The sequence below is a fragment of the Miscanthus floridulus genome, chromosome 1, assembly GCF_019320115.1.
Source record: "Miscanthus floridulus cultivar M001 chromosome 1, ASM1932011v1, whole genome shotgun sequence".
Lineage (NCBI taxonomy): Eukaryota > Viridiplantae > Streptophyta > Magnoliopsida > Poales > Poaceae > Miscanthus > Miscanthus floridulus.
Genome location: NC_089580.1, coordinates 144,132,076 through 144,145,073, shown reverse-complemented (window position 1 = coordinate 144,145,073; position 12,998 = coordinate 144,132,076). Strand labels below are relative to the sequence as shown.

Here is a 12,998-nt window from a genome sequence, read left to right as displayed (position 1 = left end):
ATCCTCTACATCAACATGACCATCATAGCTTGATTAGCATCTCAACTAAATGCAAGTACTTCCTTCTTCACCCTAGCTAGATTCTTTGTCCACCAAGCCATCGCTTGCCCTTCACCCTTGCTTAGTATCTCGAAGCATTTCCTTGCTATCTTCACCATCTCAAGCCATCAAGTCACATTTTGTGTTGAATCATCCATTCATTTGTATTGTTATTTTTTTCATTTCAATTTAGCAAGCTTCAAATATGAGACCACTCCATATGCAATCCCTCATGTCTCATTAATTAATTCGTACCATGCTTGCTTTCACATAGTACATGGAAATCTCACAATAAATAAGCATTTGCATGAATTCTATTTGCATTGTTGTCTTGTGATTGAACTAGATTGTTTATACAACAACACATCAATTTAGCTTTCATTAAGTACCTGTGAGATAACCTATTACATGTCCACACTTAGCAAATGGGTTAGACCTTTAATCACGTTATCATTCAATCATTCAAAACCCACTAAAGGGCTAGATGCACTTTCAAATTGTCAATTCGCCAAAGAGGCTTCAACACATGGCTTGTGAAATAGCAGCAAATGCCCTGTTGAAAGCTCTAGTTTGGTTTTAGTTAATTGATGAAACCCTAAGTGCTAACCTAGTTTATCAAAGTGATTATGAGATAGGTAGCACTACTCCAAGTGATGAAGCAATGGTGAAGATCATGATGATGGTGATGGCGTGGTGATGATCAAATGCTTGAACTTGGAAAAGAAGAAAGAGAAAAACAAAAGGCTCATGGCAAAGGTATAAATACAAGGAGCCATTTTATTTTAGTGATCAAGACACTTAGTGAGTGTGATTACATTTAGGATCGATAGTCGTACTATTAAGAGAAGTAAAACTCATAGTGAAATGTGGTTATCAAAGTGCCACTAGATGCTCTAACTTATTGCATATGCATTTAGGATCTAGTGAAGTGCTAACACCCTTGAAAATATTTATGAAAATATGCTAACACACGTGCACAAGGTGATATACTTGGTGGTTGGCACATTTGAGCAAGGGTTAGGAACTTCACCGGTGGAGTGTCCGCCCGTAGAGTGCAGACAGTCCGACGGTGGCACCGACGCTCTATATAGAAAAGACAGAGGTCACTGTAACTGACCGGACTCTGGTCTCGGTAGGACCGGCGTGTCCGGTCAGTGGAAACGTGAAGACGCTAGCGTCGGTCTTCGACCGGACACTGGGTCACTTAGTGACCGGACACTAACGGGGTGCGTCCGGTCCTGCTAATGTGGTAGCGCACAGAGGAGGCGTCGAGTGACCGGACGCGTCCGGTCATGATTTTTCGCTTCTGGATGCTTACTGGAAACGACCAGACGCTGAGGTCCTGCATCCGGTCACTTCGAAGCAGCATGTCTGGTCACAACTTAAATGTACTGATGACCATTGAGATCAGGCGATCAGCGTTTGAAGCAGGGGACACATGGCACACATCGCGCGACCGGACGCTGGGGTCTAGCGTCCGGTCGATCTGACCTGCGCGTCCGGTCATCCCGTTTTTCAGTGAACTGAGGAGCCAACGGCTCTATTTCGTGGGGGCTTCTATTTAAGCCCAATGGCCGGCTCAAGCTCATTCTCTTGGCCATTTGCATTGACATAGCAACCTTGTGAGCTTAGCCAAAGCTCTTCCACTCATCTCCATCATTGATTCTTTATCTTTGTGAGATTGGGAGAGATCTAAGTGCATTGCTTGAGTGATTGCATCCAGAGGCACTTGGTATTCGTGTTTCGCTGCGGGATTCACTTGTTACTCTTGGTGGTTGCCGCCACCTAGACGGTTTGGAGCAGCGAGGATCGTTGAGCGGAGGTTGGTGATTGTCTCTGGCTCCGATCGCAGTGATTGTGAGGGGTCTTGTGCCTTCCTCGGCGGAGTGCCGAAAGGTAACTCTAGTGGATTGCTCGTGTCATTGAGTTACCTCACTTGTGTGTAGGTTCTTACAGTGCCCAATTGTGTTGATAAGATTCGTGCAACACCTCTTAGCCGCCGAACCATCAAGTGTTGGTCGACACAACGGGGACTAGTGTGCCGGGAAGCACGTGAACCTCGGGAGAAAAATTAGTTATCTCTTGCCCTTTGGTATTCTCTCGGTGATTAATTTAGTATTCATCTTGTAATTGGTTCACTCCTCTACACGGCGGTATAATCACCCTACTCACTTATTTATATTCTTGCAAACTAGTTGTAGCAAGCTCTTTAGTGTAATTAAAATTGAGAACTTGCTTTGTTGTTTTAAGTTCATCTAGTGGAGCTCTTTAGTATAGCAAGTGTGAGAGCTCTTAGTGAGTAGTGACATAGCAAATTGTGTGTCTAGAGATCATAGCAACTAGAATTATTGTATAGGTGGCTTGCAACCCTTGTAGAGCTAGAGCAAGTTTGTATTTCACTATTTGTTATACTAATCAAATTACTCTAGTTGATTTGTAGATTTTTAAATAGGCTATTCACCCCTTTAGCCATATTAGGACATTTCACCTATTCATTTGGCTGATAAGCCATGGCTGAAAATACTGTTGACTGATTTATTATAAGAAAAAAATATTGTTCGTCGACTGAAAAAGTACGATTTATAAACAAGTGAACAGAAAGCGATTTTAAGATGAACTACTGGTGTCAAATAGTCTGGCTTTTTTTAATGACTTTGGAGAAGTTTCAGTTCAGTTTGTGCTCCTTAGGAATGTACTAGTCATCAGCAGTTCAGCACCATCCGTTTCTCAAAGGACATTGCTCCATATGAAGATCCTGCCTGAAATTTCATGGTAGGAGCTAGGTTCATCAGATTACTTGAGCTGCAAAATCGATGTTTTACTGAAGGCGAACTGCATCGTATATATATCCGGAAGCTTGCTGATCAAAGGACTTTTTTAATTTTTTTATTTAATATTTTAATAATAATTGCTCCTAATTTTTTTTTATTTGACTCTTTTGGTCGTGCCACATGCATTGGTGCGGAAACATTATCACGCCACTCCGGTTGACGTGAAAGTATTGTTTATTGCGGCACCGGAAGTAGCGCGACAAGACAAAAACTTTGAAAAATCATAACTCTTTGATAAAACATTGGATGAAGATGAAATTTATATAAAAATTTTAGCACTCAATAAGATCTACAACTTTTTAGTTTTGAGTTTTTTTTATTTGAGGACGTTAAGATGCTCAAAAAATAATATAAAATTTTAGAAACATAATAACCGCGTACATGTGCTTGTCGCATTAGAAAAATAATATATTTTCTGTATATTATCAAATAAAGATACTTTTTATATCAAACTTGTAGCTCTCAATGAGATTTATAACTTTATAGTTTTGAGTTTTCATATTTAGAGTCGTTAAGATGCTTAAAAAATAATATAAAATTTCAATAGCATACATTAGAAAAAAAATATCGTTTACGACTTTTATTTAAAAAGTATTTTTACGTGACATCAAGAAATATACGATTTTTCTAAAAGATAATATGCCGCTGCCTCCTATGGTGTCCGCTCCCGTAGCGCACGGTAGTCGGCGTCCCCGCCGGCGCGGCACGTGCCACGGGACCGCTCTGCCGGCGTTCGCCGTCGCTGGCGGTGAAGCGGGCGACGTCTGAGCCCCGACGCCACGCCAGCCCAACTACGCCCGTAGTGCAACGGAAGCCGGCTGTCCCGGCAAGGCCATCCGGCCACGTCTCGCCGCGGCGGGCACAGCCGGCGACTCCTCCTCGTCCCGCCTCCCTGCCGGAAGACGACGCCGTCACCGCGGCAAGGGAGCCCAGCATAGCTCGCTCGCTCTGGTGCCCTGCGAGCAGCAGCAGCACCCCCGCTCCGCGGCCCCGACCTGACCTCGCCTCGTCCAGCCTCTTCGCTGCCAGGACACCACAGCTCCCTCCAGCCGATTGGTGAGGAGCTGCTGCAGCCCTGCAGGAACCCGGCAAGGTCAGGCCACCGACCCAACTCGCCTTCTGTCGCCTCATCCCTGCCCTCACCAGGTCTTCTTTTTACTTTTTTTCCCTGGTCAATGCATTATTCTCCCTGTGGTTGCAATGCCCCTGCTTGGCTTCTCTGGTTGGAGAATAGATGATAGATGATAGATGATGTCCAGTTAGAAGATGAGGTATGAATTTCAGCTGAAATCTGCGACCTGTGAAAATAGAGTGCAAGATTGAGTTATTGACAGTTGAAATGCTGAATAAAAAACTAATTTAGGTTCCTATTTTTTCCGAGATGAAATATGCGACCTGTGAAAATAGAGTGCAAGATTGAGTTATTGACAGTTGAAATGCTGAATAAAACAAATTTAAGTTCCTATTTTTTCCTTTAAAAACTAATTTAGGGCTAACTTGATGGAATGGGCTCATTAGTATATACTGAAGATTGGGCACTGGGGTTACGATCTGCCACTGCCAGAGCAAGACGGCATCGGGCTAGGCATAGAAATTAGTAGCTGCGACCTGCAGGTATTAAGAAGTCATTTTTCTAATTATTCAATTCCGTACCTTTTCTATTTGTGGCACAACATAGAAATAGGAATTGCAATACCCTGTTGCTTTGCTTCTTTGCAATACCCTGTTGCGTGCTTCTAAAAGCGTAGTGTCATGTGCAGTGGCGGATCTGCCAGGGGGGCTGCCGGGGCTCAAGCCCCCCCTACCCTGGCCGCGCCATTGGAGCCCCCCTCAGCCCCTCCATAAAAATTTCAGCCATGGAGGCGTGGAACGTCGCTGCTCGCTGGTGACGGAGGACCGGACACCGGAGGTTGAAGACGAGCAGGGGTTGGTCTGCTTCCTGGGCCGGACCGCCGGAATGTGTATGTTTCACTTTCAGTGGCCCACTAACGAAGCCTGTTCACAGCCCATCAAGAAGACCGACGAAAATCCTTCGTTTCTCATTCCGTCGGTCACGGGAGCAGAGGAGTCGCACTCGACTCGAGCGACTGGACGAGTGGGCGAGCGGCGGCGGCTCCAGCTAGGGTTGGCTCCAAAGCCTCCAACCCAACGGCCGACGGAGCCACGGAGACGGAGGCGCCGGGGATCTCGGCGGGCAGAGGCAGCAGGTAGCAGCGGCCGCGCCCGCGCAGCCGCGCATCGCAGGCTCACAGTAGCCAGCTGGAGCGCACAGTCCCCTAGGGGCGCAGCCTTGTTTTGGTTTGTTTCTGGGTGAAATCTTGATGATTCGAGCGGTTTGCTACTGAATTTCGCCGTGGATTTCTTGCTAGCTCGTCCTGCACTCAGTACTGCCTGTACTGCTTCGCTTTGCAGAGCTGCGTCGCATCGCGTCCTACCGGCAGTTGCACGTCGCCGCGCAGGGCCGTCGGCTAGGGGCGACGCGCCGACGCCGACGCTGCAGTGACTCCGAGTCTCCGACGAGGGGCGACGCGGCGGCCGAGTAGGCGGCAGGCAGCCAGGCGCCCAGGCAGGTCTCCAGTTCTCCACTATCTTCAGTTCTTCACGTTTCAGAGATACGCGGTGTCTGTGTTATGGTGCGCAGTGACCGCAGTCTGATGGTGCGGGTGCCAGAATCTTGCCTTAGAGGTAAAATATTTTTCTATTTATTTTCTCTAGGACCCTGCTAGCTGGAAGCATTCTTATACTGTACCACTTCAAGCACCGCAGCGCCAGCAGGGCAACAGCCAGCACCCAACAGGTATACTCTTTTTCTTTAGATTTGCCTTTTGAACTTTGTAATCGTTCAAAATTTGATTAATGATATGTTAGTGCCTCGAAACAATTTAGTGGTATGATATATGTTCTCTTCTACCTTCAAAACTTTGAAGTTAAATACTTGAAATTTGTCACTAATTTATTTTTTTCTTGTATAGATTGCTTCTAATGATTCATGAAGAATACAACAGCGTGAATGCGTCATCATCTATCGATCTTTTGTTGGTTAGTTCTAAAAATTGTATCTTTTACTTCTTCTTATGCGTTTTATGATGCACTTTCGATTGTTTATCATAGTTATCATGTAAAATGTTTAAAACTGCTATATCTTATCTTTGTATGGGATATAATTGAGTGAAGTTGGTCTAGCTCTTTTTGCTTAGCCCCTCCTAAATTTTTTTTCTAGATCCGCCACTGGTCATGTGATGTGTCTGACTGTCTTGAGTAGTTGAGTCTGACAATTGTTAGTCATAGTATTGTTATTATGTTAACTTAAGGAAATTCAGACTTGCTTGTTATGTCAACTAAGGGAATTCAGAATCGTACTGCCCCACTTTGCTTCCTGCAATTCCAGAATGAAGGGATTCACTCGGTGGTTTGTTGTGATAACTGATAAGGGTTGCCATCTGCGATTTTTATCATGGTTGGTGTCTTGCGATAGCCTGTGCAGAGCACCATCAATTGTGATGGCATTGCTTGATCAGGCATATATTAGTGCCTAAAAGATTAGTGGTATACACCATTCTCTTCAAATTTTAGGATTTTGAATTTCATATTTGAGGGACCATTTTATCGTGTCTTTTGGATAGATTGCAATGGGCGTCATCGCCACATGCCGTCTATTGATTTGAGACTTTGGGCGCAGATAAATTGCATCATTTTTTTCATGATATATTTCAGTTTTCATGAAGGTCGGGTCTGGTGCCAGCGGTAGAGTCTTACCGCCTGTGACCGGAAGGTCCCGGATTCGAGTCGCGGTCTCCTCGCATTGCACAGGCGAGGGTAAGGCTTGCCACTAACACCCTTCCCCAGACCCCGCACAGAGTGCGAGCTCTCTGCACTGGGTACGCCCATTTCAGTTTACATACTTCTCATCGATGTTTTAATATAAAACTACTCTAAACTACTATACCCCCCTTATATTTTTCTGGATCCATCACTGGTGATACCCGATAATAGATATAACTTTTTTTCATATCATTATATTCTGTTATTTGGTACTTTGTGTTGTTTAGCATGATGATTTGGAGATGATCCTAATCTGAGTTTACTGAATAACCGTCTATTTAGTTCCTTGTGTTTTTTTTTTCTTTTATTATGGGCATGATGCTGTAGTTTAGTTTAGAGCAACAATTTAGGTAGCAAGTGACGATGTTGTATTATGGTTGCATATTAACTAATCCTTGTTCTTTCATCATGCTCGAGTGCTTTGGGAAAAGAAAACCTAACGAAGCTGATGAAAGGCATTTAGGCTAAAATTTAGAATGTAGAATATAAATTTTGTAAGAAGAGCTCTTCCACCGTATCTATCTGATCGTGAGCAGATACAGTGGGCTAAACTGCTAAAGTAACTGCTTAATCTTTACTGTCCAGTTCAATAATAAAAGCTGGGGTGGCCTTGAAACTTGTAAGTTCTCCTTAGATAGTTCTGCCTTTTGTTTCCTGGGCGTATTCTAATTTTGTTCTGACAGACTTTATTTTATTCTGGAAAAGAGATAATCTCTGTTTTTCTTGAAAGCATAATTGTTGCATAATCGGTGTACCTTTCAACTAAAAAGTCAGAATTAATCTCTGTTTTTGTTGAAAGCATAATTGTTGCATAATTCGTGTACCTTTCAACTAAAAAGTCAGAGGTAGTAAGTCTAAAAATCCCCTACACAATAGTTGTTGGGCCAGAACCCAGACTCATGTTCATATTAATTTCTTACTATTTTAAGATGGCAGCCAACTGAAGTTTAAGATGGCATGTGTTTTCTACCTTGTGCTTTCTGATGCTGGCATGCGTTACCTACTTTATGCACATCTAGAATGCTAGAACTCGTGTTCACTTGATTCACCCATGCAGCCACGCTGCGGCTGGAGGTGAAGTGCACAGCTGCACTTGGAGGCCACCACGTCTCCCTTGCCAGGACACTCGCTGCCGGTTTCTGACCCATCGTCGAACACCCCTGTGGTTGTGATTTGGAATATATAGGTGAGTTCATTGTATACTGGAGGATCCTATTTAGATGCACAATGTCCATCTAACCAAATTTAGTACAGTCTTGTACCTTAGAGGAGATCCACTTTCTTTCTAAGAATACATATGTAACAGTTAATAGCAACACTGTAGTGGTTTTAGTGTTTCAAATCTTATTCCTTTGTATGAACTTTTGTCATATTATCTGTAACCAATTTCAATTTGTTATAATGACCGCACAATGCAACCATGTACAGAACAATATTATTTACAATGAGATGTGTGAGTTTTTTAGTTTACTTGTTCCTGAACCATAAGAGAGAACTGCATTGATTCATCATCCTGCACAGAATTTATATGCTACTTTGAGTCCAAATTATATGATGCTTTGAGTTTTTGTGTTGTAATTTCTGAAACCTTTAGAAGAGAACTGCATTGATTCATCATCCTACACAGAATTTTCATATGCTACTTTGAGTCCAAATTATATGATGCTTTGAGTTTTTGTGAACTAAAACTAAGTATATGAGATGTGACTTCGGCACTACTACTCGGGAGGAGGAAGATATTAGTTTGGAAGGTAAGTAGTGCCTAGGAAGGATACCTTTCGATATTTAGGATCAATGCTACAAAGAGACGGGGATATTGATGAAGATGTTAGCCATAGAATCAAAGCAGGGTGGATGAAGTGGCGCCAAGCATCTGGTGTCCTACGTGACAAAAGGGTACCACATAAGCTAAAATGCAAGTTTTATAGGACGACGATTACACTTGCTACATTGTATGGTGCAGAATGCTGGCCTACGAAAAGATGACATGTTCAACAGATAAGTGTTGCGGAAATGCGTATATTGCGTTGGATTTGCGGTCATACAAGAAGGGATCGAGTTCGGAACGATGATATACGTAATAAATTAGGGGTAGCACCAATTGAAGAAAAGTTTGTCCAACATCGGTTGAGATGGTTTGGACATGTCCAACGGAGAACTCTAGAGGCACCGGTGCATAGTGGAATCCTAAGCCAGGATAGTAACGTGAAGAGAGACAGAGGAAGACCGAAGTTGACTTGGGTAGAGGCAATAAAAGGAGACTTGAAAAGATGAAATATACACAAAGACTTAGCCTTAGATAGGAGTGGTTGGAAAACAGGTATTCACGTGTCTGAACCTTTGATTGCTTTTACTGGGTTTCAACTCTAGCCTATCCTAACTTGTTTTGGATTTAAAGACTTTGTTGTTGTTGTTGTTTGAGTTTTTGTGTTGTAATTTCTGAAACCTTGATATGGAATGTTCACATATTCCACACATTAATTTTTATGCATAGCTATCTTATCTTATTTTCTATGACTTCAAAATAGTACTCTATTTAGTGAGACTGTGCAGACATTAGATCCTTCAGTTTTATAATTAAATGATCGTCCATTTTACTCAGCCTCCATGCTAATGCTACAGAGTCAGTTTGAGTTGAGAACTGAAGAAAGCTAAGATTCGATGCATGTGCTGTCTCAGCTAGGGTTGGCCTGGTCAGTAGCACTTCAGAAAATTTATGCTTGACCGGTGTTCTTTCATGGTCAGTTGTATGTTGCACTATTTAGAGCCACTATTTCGAATATTAGGATCCTTGCTGTCCCACCCAGTGATAAAAATGATAAGGAAAAAAAAGACAAAAATAAATGGTACATATACGAAAAATATTGTCTACAAAGAGGTCCTCACTCCATGAAAGGTATTGTCTTCTATTTTGTATAACCGTTATATTCTTACATTTGTGTCTTTTATTACTGACATTTTTTTGTATCCATCTAAAGTTCAGGTAATAGAGAAAGTCGGAAAGAAATGAGAGGCAAGTAGTTATGACTTGTTGACATGTTATTGATTGGATGTACAGATTATATATAATTGAAACCCGTTGATTATAGTATTTCTAATATATTTTTTCTCATATTAATATTTAGCTTTTTACTTATAAAAAATTGTTACTGAATGAGCGACGTTGGCTGCCGTCAAAAGGAAAATAGTGTACGCTAAAAAATAGTGATCTCAATGATTTATCTTTGAGAAACTTGACGTTGATCATGACACGTTGTCTAATGAAAAATTTTTGGTTCCCGTAGCAACGCAATGGGCCGATGGTCGACGGCCTCACGGCCACATCTCCCCTCCGGTCTCTGCTCTCTGTGAGTCTGTGTCGAGGCCTCTCTAGCTGTAGACCTATTTGTAGCTCAGTAGCTGTAGACTAGAGTCTTGTTCTCTTGGACTACCAATTCTTCTATTCAATTGGGTTGGAAATTAAAAATAGAATCATGGATAGTTTTAGTTCAAGCCTCGTATCTATTAGAAAATTTACCTTCATTTGTTATTTTTATGTGTGATGTTAATGGGTAGTTTTCGTCAATGGGTGGTTTTTACCGTTAGATGAAGGCCCTAGTCATGAGTAATTTCTGGATCCGCCAATGCTTAGGCTTCATCCTATTTATAGATGTTCTTCGGTTGCAACACACGGTCACTCACCGAAGTTGCTAAAATGAGATCTGAGGCTGGAGCGCTTTATATTGGATGCGGATATAAGGCTATCCGCACTCGTCCACCTCTATTTTCATCTCTTAAAAGGAATATTCTATCCTAGTCATCGAGATTCTCTACTCTATACTCATTTCTCCCGCACCCGTATTACCTCTATCCCATACTCTATACCAACTATTCCATATTTTATTCCCCTCTCTCCCCCTTCCTCTCTCAGCAACTCTCTCTCTCTCTCGCTACAGTGTTTAGCTTGCCCCTCGTGTGCGCTATCTCTGGCGGTGTCCTGTGCGCGCGGTACGCTCCCGCGTCCTTTGCAGGCGCGCAGTGCGAGCGCGCGCTACGCTACCGACCGCTGCAGGCCTGTTTCCAGATGCGCGGTGCGGATAGCCTAAGGGCCTGTTTAGTTCCACCAAAATCCAAACTTTGGCACTATGCAAAAAGAAGATTTCCCGTTACATCAAACTTGTGGTACATGCATGGAGTACTAAATATTGATGAAATCAAAAACTAATTGCACAGTTTGGTTGTACTTTACGAGACAAACGTTTTGAGCCTAATTAGTCAACGATTGGATAATTATTACCAAATACAAACAAAGTATTATAGTGCACTACATGACGCTACAGTGACTTTGCTGCCGCCAAATCGGCCCAACTAAACGAGGGGTAAGCCGGGTCGCGCGTAAACCTATCGCGCGTCCCCATCTCCTCTCGCAAAATTCTCACTTCCACGTGCACGATCCGACCAGCCTGCCACCGCAAACAGTCACTTCCACATGCACGATCCGACCAGCCCTGCCATAGCTGATGTCAGTCTGACGCAATTCATAAATGGAAAGTATTTTGTTTAAATGGCTATAACTTTCGAACGTTTTATCCGTTTTCAATTCACCCGTGTGTTCGTGACGAGACGAATAAAACTAGATCCACTTACATATGTTTCGAAGAATTTTAGTTTAGTAGTAATTTATGTGTAAATATGTGCTAATAGATTATAAAGGAGTTACTACCATGTAAAGATGAAAACGAAAAGAAAATATCCCGAACCGAACCGCATCGTTTTCTACATTTGACCCGAGCGAATTCGTATTTTCGGACAAAATACGAAATACTAAATTCGAATTCGAAATTCGGAACACCAAATTCAAAATCGGATCGAATTCGGTTTAGGCTTTGTTCGACCGATTTCTACTTTTCTACTTTTAATTCGGAATATCCCGAATTCGAAATTCGGTTTAAACCAAATTTGGCCCACTACAAGTCCAACCTTAGAAAAATTATATCTTTTTCATACGATCTCGGATGAAGATGATTTTTATATGAAAATTGTAGCTCATAACGAGATCTACAACTTTCTAGTTCTTAGTTTTTTCATTTAATGTCTTGAAGATGTTCAAAAAAATTAAACAAAGTCAGCGATATATTAATCGCGTACAAGCGCTTGTTGCCTTAAAAAATCATATCTTCCTTACGTCATGTCAAATGGAGATACTTTTTAAGAAAATTGTAGGACTTGTTAATTATTATGTACTTGCTAATTGTTATGCACTTGGTCCTATGGGTCAATATTCCGTATTGATTTTTCATATACCGACCGTGTTCGACATAATTCCACTCGAATTAGTTCGTTTTCGAAATTTTTGATATTCCGTAAGTTCGTGTTCGTTTTCGTGTCCGGCTTTACCGCTTTCGTTTTCGTTTTCGTATTCAAAATGTAGAAGTAGAAAACGGTTGAGAGGTTTTTCGACCGTTTTCATCCTTACTACCATGTAATACTAAAGTTGCTACTCTCTGCGTCTAGAAAAGAATGCAACTACGACTTGCGTGCTAGTAAAAGTAGTTCAGGTTTGACCAAGTTTCTAGTAAATAATATTCATGTTTATGGTTCCGAATCAATTTATTATAAAAATACATTTCGTAATTAATCTAATGGTATTTATTTGATATCATAAATATTGATATATTTTTATCTATAATTGGTCAAACTCAATATACCAAAATGTGATACTATGCTAGAGTTGCATTTTTTTCTTGGACAGAGTTAGTACTTCAAAAATATACTAAAGTTTTTACGTGGTATAGGCACATCGATTGTTGACGGGAATAAAGTGTGACCCATCGCGCTATTTTGTGAGCGCGCGATCAGCCATGCATGCGCTGACCAGCCCTACTACTCTACCGCTACTTTCCCTTTTTTCCGCTTGAGGTACCTGGAGGGGCAAATTACTAAAACAAACATTGCATAAGCTGCCAACCAGAGAGACAAGTTATTATACAACACATTATGAAAGCTAGGAAACATAACTTGCTACCAACTGGAGGCATTTATTACAAAAGGCAGGAAAAATGACTTGCTGGCAACTAAAACTGAAATTGACAAACAGAAAATAAAACTAAAATTGACAACCAGAAAATAAAACTGAAATTGACAAATAGTAACTCAAAACTAAAGTAGACACAATTAAAAAAAACGAAAACATATGACTGAAAAGAAGACAAAATAAAAAACAAAAAAATTAAACTGACAAATACGAACTAAAAATAAAACTAAACTAAAATTACCAGGAAAAGAAACTGAAATAGATAAAACTAAAAATGAAATTATCAAAAAATA

General features: G+C 41.5%; 1 long non-coding RNA gene across 11 annotated transcripts; it reads left to right on the top strand.

Annotated features, from left to right (window-relative positions):
• Positions 1 to 3,517: 3,517 nt before the first annotated feature.
• LOC136496643 (uncharacterized) lies at positions 3,518 to 8,297 on the top strand. 11 transcript variants are annotated; one of them, XR_010769099.1, is made up of 6 exons: positions 3,518 to 3,963; positions 4,389 to 4,484; positions 4,631 to 5,440; positions 5,586 to 5,667; positions 5,843 to 5,909; positions 7,750 to 8,279. It is a non-coding gene; the product is annotated as an uncharacterized lncRNA (long non-coding RNA). The 11 variants fall into 11 exon arrangements; XR_010769098.1 differs by having other exon boundaries at positions 4,389 to 5,440; positions 7,750 to 8,282; XR_010769097.1 differs by having other exon boundaries at positions 4,361 to 5,440; positions 7,750 to 8,282.
• Positions 8,298 to 12,998: the final 4,701 nt, after the last annotated feature.